Genomic DNA, 13,964 nt, shown 5'->3' with positions numbered 1-13,964 from the left:
GTTTGGAGTTGTTTCCACTTTCTGGCTATTACGAATAATGCTGCTGTGAACATTGACATGTGTATGTTTAACTTCCTGGTTTCAGATCTTTTGGATATATACCTAGGACCAAAATTATTGAGCCATATGGTTATCCCATATTTAACTTGTTGAGGAACCACCAAATCTCCCTACATCCTCGTCATGACTTGTTATTTTATTTTTTATTTTTATTGTCTTGATTCTAGCCATCCTGATGGGTGTTGAAGTGGTACCTTGTGATTGTGATTTGCATTTGCCTAAAGAGTAATGATATTAACCATCTTTTCATGTACTTATCTCTTTTTGTTTTTTTAAGAGAGGGGAGGGGGTGGGACAAAAGGAGAGAGAGAGAATCTTTTTTTTTTTTTTTTTAAAGATTTATTATTTTAGAGGAAGAGAGAGCAGGGGGCAGGAGCCGAGGGGGGGAGAGAGAATCATAAGCAGGTTCTAAACCCAGTGCGATGGGGGCTTGATCTCACGACCCTGAGATTATGACCTGAGCCAAAATCAAGAGTTGGATGCCTAACCAACTGAGACACCCAGGCGCCACTCCTAGTTGTCTTTTTCTTCTTGAGTTATAGAAGTTCTTTATATGTTCTGGATTTTAATCCCACTTGGTCATGGTCAGGAAGGTTTTTAATGTGTTGCTGAATTTGGTTTGCTAGTATTTTGTTGAGTATTTTTGCATCTCCATTCATAAGAAGTATTGGTCTGTAGTTTTCTTGTGGTGTTGTAGTCTGGCTTCAGTGTCAGGGTAATGCTGTCCTCATAAAATGAATTATGAAGTGTTCCCTCCCCTTCAGTTTTTCGGAAGAGTTTGAGAAAGATTTATGTTAATTCTTCTTTAAATGTTTGGTAGAATCAACCAGTGGAGACATCTGGTGCTGGACTTTTCTTTATTGAGAAGTTTAAGTTACTGACTCAATCTCCTTACTTGTTTTAAGTCTTCAGATTTTCGATTTTTTTCTTGAGTCAGTTGGCAGTTTGTATTTTTAGGAATTTGTCCATTTCATCTGGATTTTCCAATTTGTTGGCATACATTTGTTCATAATATCCTCTTAGAATCTCTTTATTTCTGTCATGTTGGTAGTAATACTCTCTTTTCTGATTTTATTAATTTGAATCTTTTCTCTTTTTCTTTGTTAGTCTACTAAAGGTTTGTCAAATGTGTTGATCTTTCCAAAGAATCAACTTTTGGTTTTGTTCATTTTCTCTATTCTTCTAAGTTCTGTTTCATTTATCTACACGTGAGTGTTTATTATTTCCTTCATTTTACTAGCTTTGGTTTAGATTGCTCTTCTTTTTCTACTTTCTTAAGCTGAACAGTGAGATCTTTCTTCATGTTAATTTAGGCTTATCCGCCTGTAAATTTCCCTCTGAATATTGCTTTCGTTGTAACCCATTTGTTACACATGTATTGTGTTTTTGTTTTCATTCATTTTAAGGTATTTTCTAATTCCCTTTGGTTTCTACTTTACCTGTTCGTTGTTTAAGAGTATGTTGTTTAATTTCCACATACTTGTGAGTTTTTCAGTTTTCCTTGTTTTATCATTTTCTAGTCTTATTACACTGTGGTCAGAAACAATACTTTGTATGGTTTCAGTCTGTTAAAATTCATTAAGGCTTGTTTTATGGTCTAGTATGATATATTCTGGAGACTCTTCCAACTGCACTTGAGAAGAATGTATATTCTTTTGTTGGGTGGAGTGTTCCATTTAAGTCTGTTAGGTTTCTTTGGTGTTGTTTAAGCCAGTGTTGTTTAAGTCCTGTTTCCTTCTTGAGCTTCTGTCTGGTTGTTTTATCCATTATCGAAAGAGGGTTTTGAGTTATCCAACTATTGTACAACTGCCCGCTTTCCCTTCAATTTTGTCAGATTTTAAAATTTCTTTTTTTTTTTATTGAGGTATGATTGGCCTATAACATACAGGTGTACAACATAATGATTTGATATTCATTGTGAAGCGGTCAACACAATAAGTGTAGTTACTATCCTTCTTGATAAAGAATTACAAAAAATTTTTTGTGTGTGGTAAGAATTTCAAGATCTGTTCTCAGCAACTTTCAAATATGCAGAGCAATATTCTTGACTATAGTCATCATGAGGTACAGTACATCCCCATGACTTGTTTATTTTATAATTGGAAGTTTGTACCTTTCGAGCCTCTTCACCCATTTTACCCATTGTTGCCCATTGTTGTTTAAGGCTGTTATTTCCTTACTGATTTTTTTTGGTCTGGGTCATATATCCATTGATGTAAGTGGGATATTAAAGTCCTTCACTATTGTATTGCTGTCAGTTTCTTCCTTTAGGTCTGTTAATATTTGCTTTATATATTTAGGTACTCCTATGTTGGGTCCATAAATATTTAATATTTACAAATGTTATATGTTCTCATCGGATTGACTTCTTTATTATTATGTAACATCTGTCTTTGTCTTTTGTTATGTTCTTTGTGTTAAAGTCTGTTTTGTCTGATACCCCACCCGTCTTTTGGTTTTCATTCGTATGGTATATACATCCCTTCACTTTCATTGTATGTATCTTATATCCGAAGTGAGTTTCTTTAGGCAGTATATACATAGGTCCTGTGTGTGTGTGTTTGATTCTTCAGTCACTCTGTCTTTTGACTGGGGAATTTAGGCCATTTATATTTAAAGTAATTACTGGTAGGTATGTACTTATTGCCATTTTGTAAATTGTTTTTTTGGGTGTTTTGTACTTCCTCTCTTCCTTTCTACTTTTCTTGTTCTTTTCCCTGTTTTGATGACCTTCTGTAGTGTTATACTTAGATTACTTTACCATTATCTTTTGTACATCTACGATAGGTTTTTACTTTACTCTTACATGAGGCATTCTAAAACTGCATTTTTACTCCTCCCCTATGTTTTATAGTTTTAATGTCACATTTTACATCTTTTTTGTGTATCATTTAATTATTGAAGTTTTATTTTTTACTACTTTTGTCTTTCAGTCTTACACTAGCTTTATAAGTGATTCCACTACTGTTACTCTGCATTTACCTTTACCAGTAAGAGTTTTACTTTCCTGTTTTCTTGTTGCTAATTAGTGCCTTTCCATTCCCCCATTCCCCCCACCCCCCATCTTGAAGAAGTCCCTTTAACAGCTCTTGTAAAGTTCATTGAGGAGTCGTGATAAATTTCTTTAGCTGTTGCTTGTTTGGAAAACTCTTATGTCTCCTTGAGTTCTGAATGATAACCTTCCTGGATAGAGTTCTTGGAAGTTTTTTCGTTTCAGCACTTTGAATATATCATTCCACTCCCTCAGGCCTGCAAATAAATCTCCTTCACATGGTGTAGGTATTTTTCAATCTGCTGCTTTTGCCTTGGGTCAGGGAGTGAATGAGTCTGCCCACAAGCCCTGTAAGAGCAGAATCTTTGTTTCCTACAGCCCTACGTTTTTTCCTGGATGTAAGCCCCATTGGTTTTCCAAACCAGATGTTTTGAGGGTTTGTCTCTCTGGTGCAGGTCCCAGGGATTCAAGTGCTTGAAGGAAATCTCCATATTTGTGAGATCCCTCTCAGCAACTTCTGATTGTGGATCATTGCACCAGGGGTGGGGTTTTTGGAAAGATAATGTCTCTGCCTCTCTATCCCTTGTTGATGTGGCTTTTTTTGTCTTTTGTTGTGGAGGATATGTTCAGCTAATTTTCAGCCTCCCCTCAGCCAGTTGTTGCATATGTAGCTGTAGCATTATTTTGTCCATGGAAGGAGGTGAGTTCAGGATTCTCCTACAAGACCATCTTCAACTGTCTTAATTTTATCAGTTGTTGATTGGTGCATGTTATGTTTGTAATTGTTATATTGTCTTGATGGATTAAACCTTTTTATTAATATATAATGTTCTTTGTCTCTTATCTTCACCTCCTCCCCCTCCCCCCAGCTTTACGGAGATGTTGACGTATGACATGGAAGTTTAAGGTGGTGATATGATACATGTGTGTATTGCAAGATGATTTACCACCTTAAGATTAGTTAACACCTCCATCTCCTCACATAATTGCTGTTTGTGTTTGTGTGTGTGTGTGTGGTGATAACGTTTAAGATGTACTTTCTTAGATCTTTCAAGTATATAATAACAGTATTTTTACAAGTTTTTGGGGGGCGTATTTCACACACAATGTTACATTGGTTTCAGGTGTATATATAACTTTTTTTGACTTAAAAAAATCTATCTTGTCTGATAATAATAGTGTCCTTCCCTCCAGCCCTCTTTTAGTTGCTGTTTGCTTAGAATATCTTTTTACATTCTTTTACTTTTGATCTCTTGGTGTCTGTTTATCTAAAATGAGTCTGTTGTAGACATCCTATAGTTAGATCATGTTTTTTATCTGTTCTGCCAGTCTCTACCAGTTAGATGAAGCCATTTACATTGAAAAGTAATTACTAGTAAGGAAGGATTTCTGCATTTAGGTATTTGTTTTCTGTGTGGTTTGTTTTGTTCTATTTTTTGTTGTTCTTTAATCCCTGTAGCAGTGCCTTTTTGGTATTTTGTTGATTTCTTTTAATGTACCATTTTGATTCCCTTATTTTCTGTATGTTTTTAAATTTTTTCTTAGTTTTCTTGAGTGTTAGAATTAGCATCTTAAATTTATAACAACCTAGTTTGAATACCAGTTCAGTTTCAGTAGTATATGAACATTCTGTGCCTGGACATCCCTGTCCCTCCACCTTTATATCGTTGTCACAGACTACATCTGTACGTTGTGCACGTATTAACACAGATCTATATTTATTGTTTAATGTGTTTGTCTTTTAAATCCTATTTGAAGAAAAGGGGAGTTAAAAGCAAAAGTACAGTAATACTGGCTATTGTATTTACCTGTGTTCTTTATTTCTTTACATGGCTTTGAGTGCTTTCCTAGCTTTTTTTTTTTTTTATCTTGGTCTGAAGGACTCCTTTTAGTATTTTCTTGGAGGTCAGGTCTACTAGTAATGAATCCCCTTTAGACCTGTCTTGGAATGTCCTAATTGTTCATTCCTGAAAGACAGTCTGCAGTTACAGAATTGTTCAACACTTTTTCAACACTTTAAAACCTGTCATCCCTCTGCCTTCTGGCATCTGTGATTTCTGAAAAAGAAGCTCTTAATCTTACTGTGGATCCCTTGTATGTGATGAGTTGTTTCTGTCTTGCTGATTTCAAGATTTTTCTGTCTTTGTCCTTTGGCAGTTTGACTGTAATGTGTGGATCTCTTTGAGGTTTTCCTGCTTGGAATTTGTTGAATTCCTTGGATATGTAGATTCTGGTCTTTCATCAAATTTGGGAAGTTTGGGGCTATTATATCTTCAGATTGTTGTTTTTTTTTTTTAAAGATTTTATTTATTTATTCAACAGAGATAGAGACAGCCAGCAAGAGAGGGAACACAAGCAGGGGGAGTGGGAGAGGAAGAAGCAGGCTCATAGCGGAAGAGCCTGATGTGGGGGCTCGATCCCATAACACCGGGATCATGCCCTGAGCCGAAGGCAGACGCTTAACCGCTGTGCCACCCAGGCGCCCCCAGATTGTTTTTACTGCTTGCTTCTCCCCCCACCATCTCCCCCCTTCTTTGGGGGATTTTTCTGATGTATATGTTGGCATGTTTGATGGTGTCCCATAGGTCCCTCAGTTTATTTTTCTGCATTCTTTTTTCATTGTGCTCTTCAGCCTGGATAATTTTAATTTCCTTATTTTCAAGTTTGCTGATTATTTCTCCTGCCTGCTCAGATCTGCCATTGGTACCCCTCTAGTGAATTTCTTCGCCAGTGATTCTACTTAGTAATTCCAGATGTTCTATTCAGTTTCTTTTTTATTACAATCTCTATTGGCATTCCCTGTTTATTCATACAGCATTCTTTTGATATCCTTTATTAGTTCTTTGGACATATTTAAGACTGTTGATTTAACACCTTAGTAATTCTGACATCTAGCATTCCTCAAGGATAGTTTTTGTCAAATTCTTTTTCTCCTTCCAAAGTGCTGTGGTTTCCTGTTTCTTTGTATGTTTTGTAACTTTTTGTTGCAGACTGGACCATTTGAATATTAGTGTGGTGACCCAGGAATCGCATTCTCCCCTTTTCCAGTGATCGCTGTTGAGGGTTGCAGTCATCTGTTTGTGTGGCGACTTTTCCGAAATAACTTTGCAAACTGTATTCTTTGTTGTGTGTGGTTACTGCAGTTTCTTCTGCATTATCTGTGGTGGGCTTGTGACCTGACAGTGATTTACTTAAATGTTTAGGTCTCCCCTCCCACCACCCAAAAAATCCGGAAAGGGAAGTTCATGCAGCCCAGGAGGGTGGAAACAAATGCAGGCGTCTGTGTTGTGTCCCTAGGCTTCCTCCAGAACGACAAGATATGCAACCCTAATGTTAGAAGGGCAAGGTTCCTATTGCCCACCCTGGCACCAGCCAGAGCTTGAGGCACATGGGCCCTGTGCCTCCTTGCACTGGGGGGTGGAGGGACGGGGGCTGGTAGCTGGTTCGTGTACTCTGCTCTCTGACCTGAGTTGAGCAGCCTCTGTCTTCATCAGCCACTCCCCTGGTTGGTGTAAGTGTTCTGAAGTAGTTGGTTCTGATGGGTTTTCCAGCCTAATGGTTTTGTGGAGGCACTGACCCCTGGAGCTTCAATTTTCTGTGACGTCACTCCACCCATGGTTATGTTTCGGACATGCAGTGGTGGCAGCTGCAGTCATTTCCTTTCTGTGTTTGACAGAACTATTTGAGTTTGATGATATTTTTACTTTTTATTAGGGTGAGCAGGAGTACTGTTAGCCTTTGGAATCTGGAGTATGAACTCTGTTGAAGTAACCAAGTAACTCAGGAAATAATTTTGATTTCACTTCAGCTTGATAATACCTTGTATCCATATAATGATTTTCTTCACAGGAATGTAAGAGACTTTACAGATAGGTCATTATACTAAACCTAGGAGTTGGGAAAAATAGAAGTGTTCATGTTTTTATAAGTGGAAAAGCATTGGACATATGTTTTCTGATTGAGCATTATCATACAGTTATCCAAGTCAGGTGTCTGAAGTTGGCCTTGTACCAGTCCAGGGCTCCTTATTTTTTATAGAGCAAAATATTCTGTTCTATTATTTGGTAAAATAGAATATAAAAACTCTAAAGAATATGGTAGAAAGAGCTTAAAACAGTCAGATTTCTTATTATTTGTTCACCAGAGTAGGTGAATCTCTGCAGAGAGGCCATAAAAACTAAATCTTAACCTTTTTTATTGTAGGTAAGGTGCCAGGAAGGGAGTTCAGATGTGGTTAAGTTTTAACGTGTAATGGTCCATGAGAGTGTTTATAAATTTCTCAGAAACGTTTTTTGGTGTTGATATGAATAGGATTTGTCAAATTGACTGTACTCACTCAAATTAAGTATGCCATTATGCTAAGTTTGGTCATATTTGAGAATTTTCTCTTTGATGTTACTGTTAAGCTGAATGTGAAGGCTTGGCAGAGTAATTCTTGCTAAGCCCAGTATCACCACCATTACGTTCTCACAACGTTTTCAGTAACTCTTTGTCTTGTGAATATTTACAGATTAAACTCATGGGTTTTTGTTGTTGTTGGCACCAAGTCAGTGTTCTTACTTTCTCATTCCTTGACTGATTTAAAAGATTTAAAAGTGAATCTGAATCTTATTTTATTCTCTACATATAAATATTCTCTACAAATAACACATTTAGCTGTGAATTACATAACTAAACTTTTCACTGAAGATATTAGATCAAATAATACAAAGATTATAGCTTTTAACATGTCTAATAGGAAAATTGAGGTTCTAATGGATATGTGAACTTCTGGAGGGTTAAAATTGTATGTCTAATGTTTCTGGTTAGGTCATTTGTCATTGAATTATAATGATTCAGATATGTAACTTGCTTAGCTTCTGTTTCTTACGTGGTATGTTTGTATGTATGTTAGTGTTAGATGAAAAGGATTATGTAAGTGTAGTTCTGAGTAAATTTAAATATGCAATCATTTGGCCAGTGATGACTCACAGAATTAAAGTTTCCTTAGTTGCTTAGATGGGGAACATTACCTCTGTAACTTACATGTTGCATATATGCTCCCGTGATGGCAGCTGAAGAAGGGAATAAGCTGCTTTCATTTCTTCTGAAAAGAATTATATTCTTGAGAAATTTGAAAACTTGCCAGAAGTCTTCCCTGCTGGGTTGAAGATATTTGGGGTGGTATGGAGGATGGAGGGAAGTTGGGAGGTACACATGAACGTGTATGCATGCACTATTGGAAAAAAAGCTTATATGGCTTCTCCTTCTCCATGGAACTTATGTAGATGGCTTTCAGAAGACCTGTGATAGTAACAGAGGCCAGAGCCCTTCAGGAGTGTGATTGATTTCCAGAGGTTGATAATTGTTTGTATAGTTCAGAGATAGGAAGGCGTTTTGAGTTCTCCATTCATGTTGGAGACTGTACCTCCCTCCCTGTGTGTACCATTTATACCATAGGCTGTCTTACCAGGGGTGGCTTTGCTTTGTGCCGATCTCAGATTCTCAGACAGCACTTGCAGCCCTCTGTCATATGCTTTGAGGGTGCTGCGCCACTCATAGGTCTGGCTCAATCTTAAAAATTCCTTGTACTTTCTGTGGAGCACATTTGCACTTTGACAGCAGAGTTAAAACCAGAGGAGGCCACTGTAGAGGTCCTAGACCAAGATTCTTAGAATGACGGCACACCAGTGTGGAGCCTCCAAATACTTTCTCAGTTACTTTGACAATTTCAGTCTCTAGGGGGGTTTTTTTGAAAGTGGGAGTAAGAAGTGGTAAAGAAACTATTGTTTAGTGCCTACTGTGTCAGGACATTGTTCTGCATCTTCTATACAGTGTTTAGAAACAGGCCATAATAAGTAAGGGTATCGTCTGCCCTGTTTTGCAAATTTGGAAATTGGAGCACAAAGATGTGAAATATCTTGCTGTAAGTTCACACCATGATTGTGATTCTATGTTGCTGCTAACTGTCTTAGAATGATAGCATTTTAGATTTGCAAGAGATGCCGTCTGTCTGGTTTCTAAGCCTTGCTGATGAGAAGAGCAAGGCAGAGTGTTCTGGAAGGTGACGCTGTGGGTAACTCCTGTTAGGCCAGGAATGCAGGCCTCCTGATGACAGGCCATTAGTCAGTCCGCTGCACAGCCAGCGGTCAGAATGGTTAAGTGCCTCCTCATGTTCTCTGGGCTCTCATTTTACCAGCATGTAAAGCTATAATGGAAACACCTCTGAGGAAAAATTCAAGGCTTGGCTCTTTTAGTCACATCTGAAGCCTTTCCCAAATTCTCCAGCTCTCGGAGTCATTCCCGTCCTGATATCCTGTAGTACATACTGTATACTTGCACAGTTTGACATTTATTTTCCCCTCTATAACTTTAAATTTATTTGTCATATTTGCTACCTATGTATGTCATCATGAAAAACCAATTTTTATTCACTGTATACTCCCCAATTGGATTATGACTTTGCAGTTTTTTCTTATCCTTTTAAATCTTCGGTAGCCCTGTATGTATCAAAACTTTTTAAATTTAAACTCAATGAAAGTAGGTTTTACAGTAGACCTAATATACACATACTTAATTACTGGAACAGAAGTTTCACAAACCATTGTTTACTCATAAGGAGATAAACCATGATCTCTTGTGTTTTACTGAAAACGCAAATAGTAGATCCACCACGTTGATCTCACCGTCTACTAAATGGGTATTACAGTTGGACAGCCATGCTCTACACCTTTTCGCCCAGGGCTGAGGAGAAAGTAGATATTCAGATACTTGGTGAATTTCACCTTTCATGAAGGACTACTAATTTGAGATGATTTTTGTGATGCCTGAAACTTAGGGTGTGGAAATGGGTTTTGGTTTTTTTTTTAATACAAATTTTTGTTGTCTCTGATACAGTTTCAGGGACACAGTATCTTCCAGGAGAGCAGGTGTGGGCTTTCAGCTTTCTTTTCTCTTCCATTCTCTCGTTTAAGATACTTGCTTCTTGTATCTTCTCTATTTTGGATTCATCCTTTCAGTGCTCAGATTCACTTAGTCTCTCTTGTGTTCATAGCCTCACAAGGGCTCTTCTTGTGCCTCCAGAACTTTTCTTAGTTTTGCCAAGGTCAGTTGATTGTCTCCTTTTCGGGAAGGCTTTCCTGCCTGTTTTGGCAGTTCTCCTTTGGGTACTGACCTGGTGTGACCCTTCGGTGTTACACTTGGAATGATAAACACTGGATTCTAAGATATGATTTGAAACATGAGAGTGGGAAAAATGTACTTGATCATATTTGTTTTAAACAAAAAGTTGTCTGGGAACTAATAGTTCACTGCAACTGTCTAGTATAAAAAAAGGAAGTATTCTTGATAGGTATATTTTCTAGGAAGTAGATATTCATCTTTTTACAATTTACCATTTTTTATTTCTTGCTCAAATGTATTGTGTTGTCTTGTGTCTTTCTCATAATGGCAGAATAGAGGGCGGTCAGAGAGGTGTGGTTTCCATGGTTGACCATGTAAAAATTATTTAATCAGAAACAGCCTTTCCCTGGGTTATTTTCTTTTTTCCTGTTTGCAGATGGTATCTTCAAAATGATAGATCAAAGATATCCTTCTAGTTTCAACTTAATTCTTCTTCACTTGGATGGTTATTTTTTGGCATGAAAAAGCATTGCTCAGCTTTCTAAGAATTCACAGTAGGCAGGCTTAAGGAGGCACTTACTCTATGACCTGCAAATTCTGGGATTGGATGTCTGTTTCTGAGGATGTGATAATATATCCTAACTTTTATTCAGAACTTAATATTTGACCTTTAATAGACTATCCAACCTTTTTTCCTTGATGTCTTAATGAGATCAGAAGAACCAGTAGATTCACACATTGCTAGACACGTGGGGATGGGAGGTACTGTAGATTTTGAGGTCTTACAGATGAGATAACCAAGCTCCAGAGAGAGAAGCATTTTGCCTCAAGTTGTTACAGCTAGTTAGTGGGAAGGCCAGGACCAGACCCAAGTCTGTCTTTGCTAAGAGCCATAATAGTGGTCTTGCCACAGCAGCTCCACAACTGACCCATTCTTCCATGAAATATTTTCCATAAAACAACATTTCCTTTTTTTAATAAAATGTTAGTTTGAATTACCAGGGTGGCTCAATCAGTTAGGCATCCAATTCTTGATCTCAACTCAGGTCGTGAGTTCAAGCCCCATGTTGGGCTCCACTTAAAAAAAAAAGAAAAACTATTACTCAGTATTAACCCTGTTTCTTAGGCACAGCCATTAAGTTTTTTGTTTTTTCTGATTTAATTAATTTATACTATTAAGACTTTGTCTTTTTTGGGGGGTAGAACAGGGATTTCCTGTATAGCCCTGCCCCTACATGTGCATAGCCTCCCTCATTATCAACATCCCCCGCCAGAGTGGTATGTTGGTCATAACTGGTGAACTGTACAGAAGCATCATAATCACCTAAAGTCCATAGTTTATGTTACTGTTTACTTTTGGTTTACATTCTGAACAAGTGTATAATGTATTCATCGTTATAGTGTGATACAGAATATTGTCACTGCCCTAAAAATCCTCTGTGCCCTGCTTATTCATCCCTCCTTCTCCCCAACTTCCAATTTTTTTACTCCATAGTTGCCATTTTGAGTTTTTAGTTTCAGTTATTATAATTTTTATATTTAGAAGTCTGATTCAGTTCTTTTAAAAAATCTGCTTAGGCTTTAGAGCTCATCTCTGTTCTTATAATCAAGCAATTGTTATTTCTTGGCACATATTAAGCATTTGTTTTGTATCCTGTCTGAAATAGTTCTGATATTTAATATCCAGTTCTGCTGTCTGTGCTTCTGCTGGCTTTTATTCATAGTGCTTTATTTTCCTGTTGTTTTGTGTATGTGTATGAGTTTTGATTGTGAACTCAAATCTCTTGGAGTTTTATCTGTGGGAATTTTTTGTGGGGTGGATTAACTTCATCTTCCAGGGCGAACTTGTAACTCTGTTAGTTGTCGGGTGAAGAGGGCACCACCAACTCAGGGTCTCTTTCAATTACATTATCTGCTTGAGTGGTTTTGTTTAGGATCATACAGCTTGTGTGGATTTGGATTACAGTCTTTCATGAGGGTCAGCTTGGGGTTATGCATTTTTGGAAGCTCTCCTCCACCCTCAGTGCCAAGGACATGTCACACGTGTTTCGTTTCTGCCTCCTCTTGTGGTGCAGGATTATTTCTTGCTCCCCTGACGTGAAGATCCAGCCCTTTTGGAATCTTAGTGTCATGCCCAGGTCTTCTGTTGGCCTTCCTGTTGTCCTAAGTTTTAGGTTTCCCTGCACTCCGTTTCATTCAGCTGTCAGAAGAGAGTGTAAAGGTCACTAGTGTTGACAAATGCCCTCAGTATAAGATCTCACTTTGGCATTGGCATATCTCCCAGGGTGTTTTTTGTTTTCTGCAGATTCTTCATTTTCTTACCAGCTCAGTACATTATTATTTTTTAATATTAAAATTCATCCACCTTTTTGTTTTCATCAGGAGGGTCATGAATACCTCATTGCTGCTTTATAATGAACTCTGTCCTAATAGGTACTGAGTCTAAAGTAATCTTCTGTGTGAGTTGCAAAAATGGAGACAGAACAATCAGAAAAGAATGTCTTCTTCCTTCTTTGTGCATCGTGTACTTATACAAACCAGAAGAATCCTGGTACCTATGAAAGCTTTGGAGCAGAAGTTCTTACTTGAGCATGCCACCATTTCTTTCCTTTATCCTGGTAAAGAATCACTGATTTAATAAGCCGCTGTTCATTGTGGTGGGATCATATTTCTTAAGTGTAGGGATGGAGAATTGTTCAGAGCCATTACTATCGGATATTATTGACTTGTTCTAGATTCAATTTAAACCTTGGAGTGCTTGGTTGACCATTATTTGACGTGATAGGGTTTGTCAACCTTCAACAAAATCTTCAAGGGATGACATTGAGAACTCTTCTGAAGATACTAAAAATTATACAGCAAACTTTTGGCTTGGTGGCTGTTTTTCCCCGGCTGTATCTAATGCTAGTGTTGAAAACCAGTCAGTCATCAGATGCTTAATTACTTAGCCTCCTCCTTGCCTTTGTGGTTAGCACTCAGCTAGAGGTAGAGATGTACTCTGATTATTTCTGCAGAGAAAATCTTGGATTCATGCCATAAGAATATCCTCCTGCCCATTCACAGAATCTGCGTTATATGGAATCATTATCATGGTAAGGTATATGTTACTATGCTGCACTTTAATTTAAAACTGTCATAAAGTAAATTCCATTCTCTCTTTGAACTTTGCATTTGGATCTGCTCCCCCTACTCCCATCTGTCGCTGTAATCTCCTTGTTGAATGGTGTTGTTTGGCATATATTGGTTGGCTTGGACTTCCATGGAACTTAGTGTTGATACAGTAAATGTCCTCAGAAATGTTGATAAAAGTGATTGGTAATGTTAGAATGTTGAGTTAGAAGAGACTTTGGAAATTACCTGGTCTTAATTTTCTAAACATACATAGCTGTGAAAACCTTAATTTGGGTAAAGGATTACTTGAAAACCCAACAGATAAACTTGGAGCTGGGGTTTTTGAAAATCAGTGAGGAGATCAACCCTTTTATTTCGAGAATGAAGCTTCTTAAATCCAGAAAGGTTAAATGACTATGGTTTATGCCTGTTACCATTTTATCACACTTAACATCCTCTTCCCAGCCCTCTGATTGGATTGGGGTTTTGTTTTATTGTCAGCCTTTTGGAAAGTACAGTGACTGTACTTCTAGGCTGCTTGGTGGAATTGGCCAGAGTGAGGAGATGCATTTTTTTTAATGATAGCTCTCTCATTTTTGCTTCTGACTTGTTTTCTTCTCTTAGTTCTTAGCTGTTGTATGGAGCAGATATATATTAACATTACTGGCTAATGAGATTAGCTCCCCCCCCCGCCTTGAAT

This window comes from Ailuropoda melanoleuca, chromosome 7, assembly GCF_002007445.2.
Source record: "Ailuropoda melanoleuca isolate Jingjing chromosome 7, ASM200744v2, whole genome shotgun sequence".
Lineage (NCBI taxonomy): Eukaryota > Metazoa > Chordata > Mammalia > Carnivora > Ursidae > Ailuropoda > Ailuropoda melanoleuca.
This window is presented reverse-complemented; position numbering follows the sequence as displayed.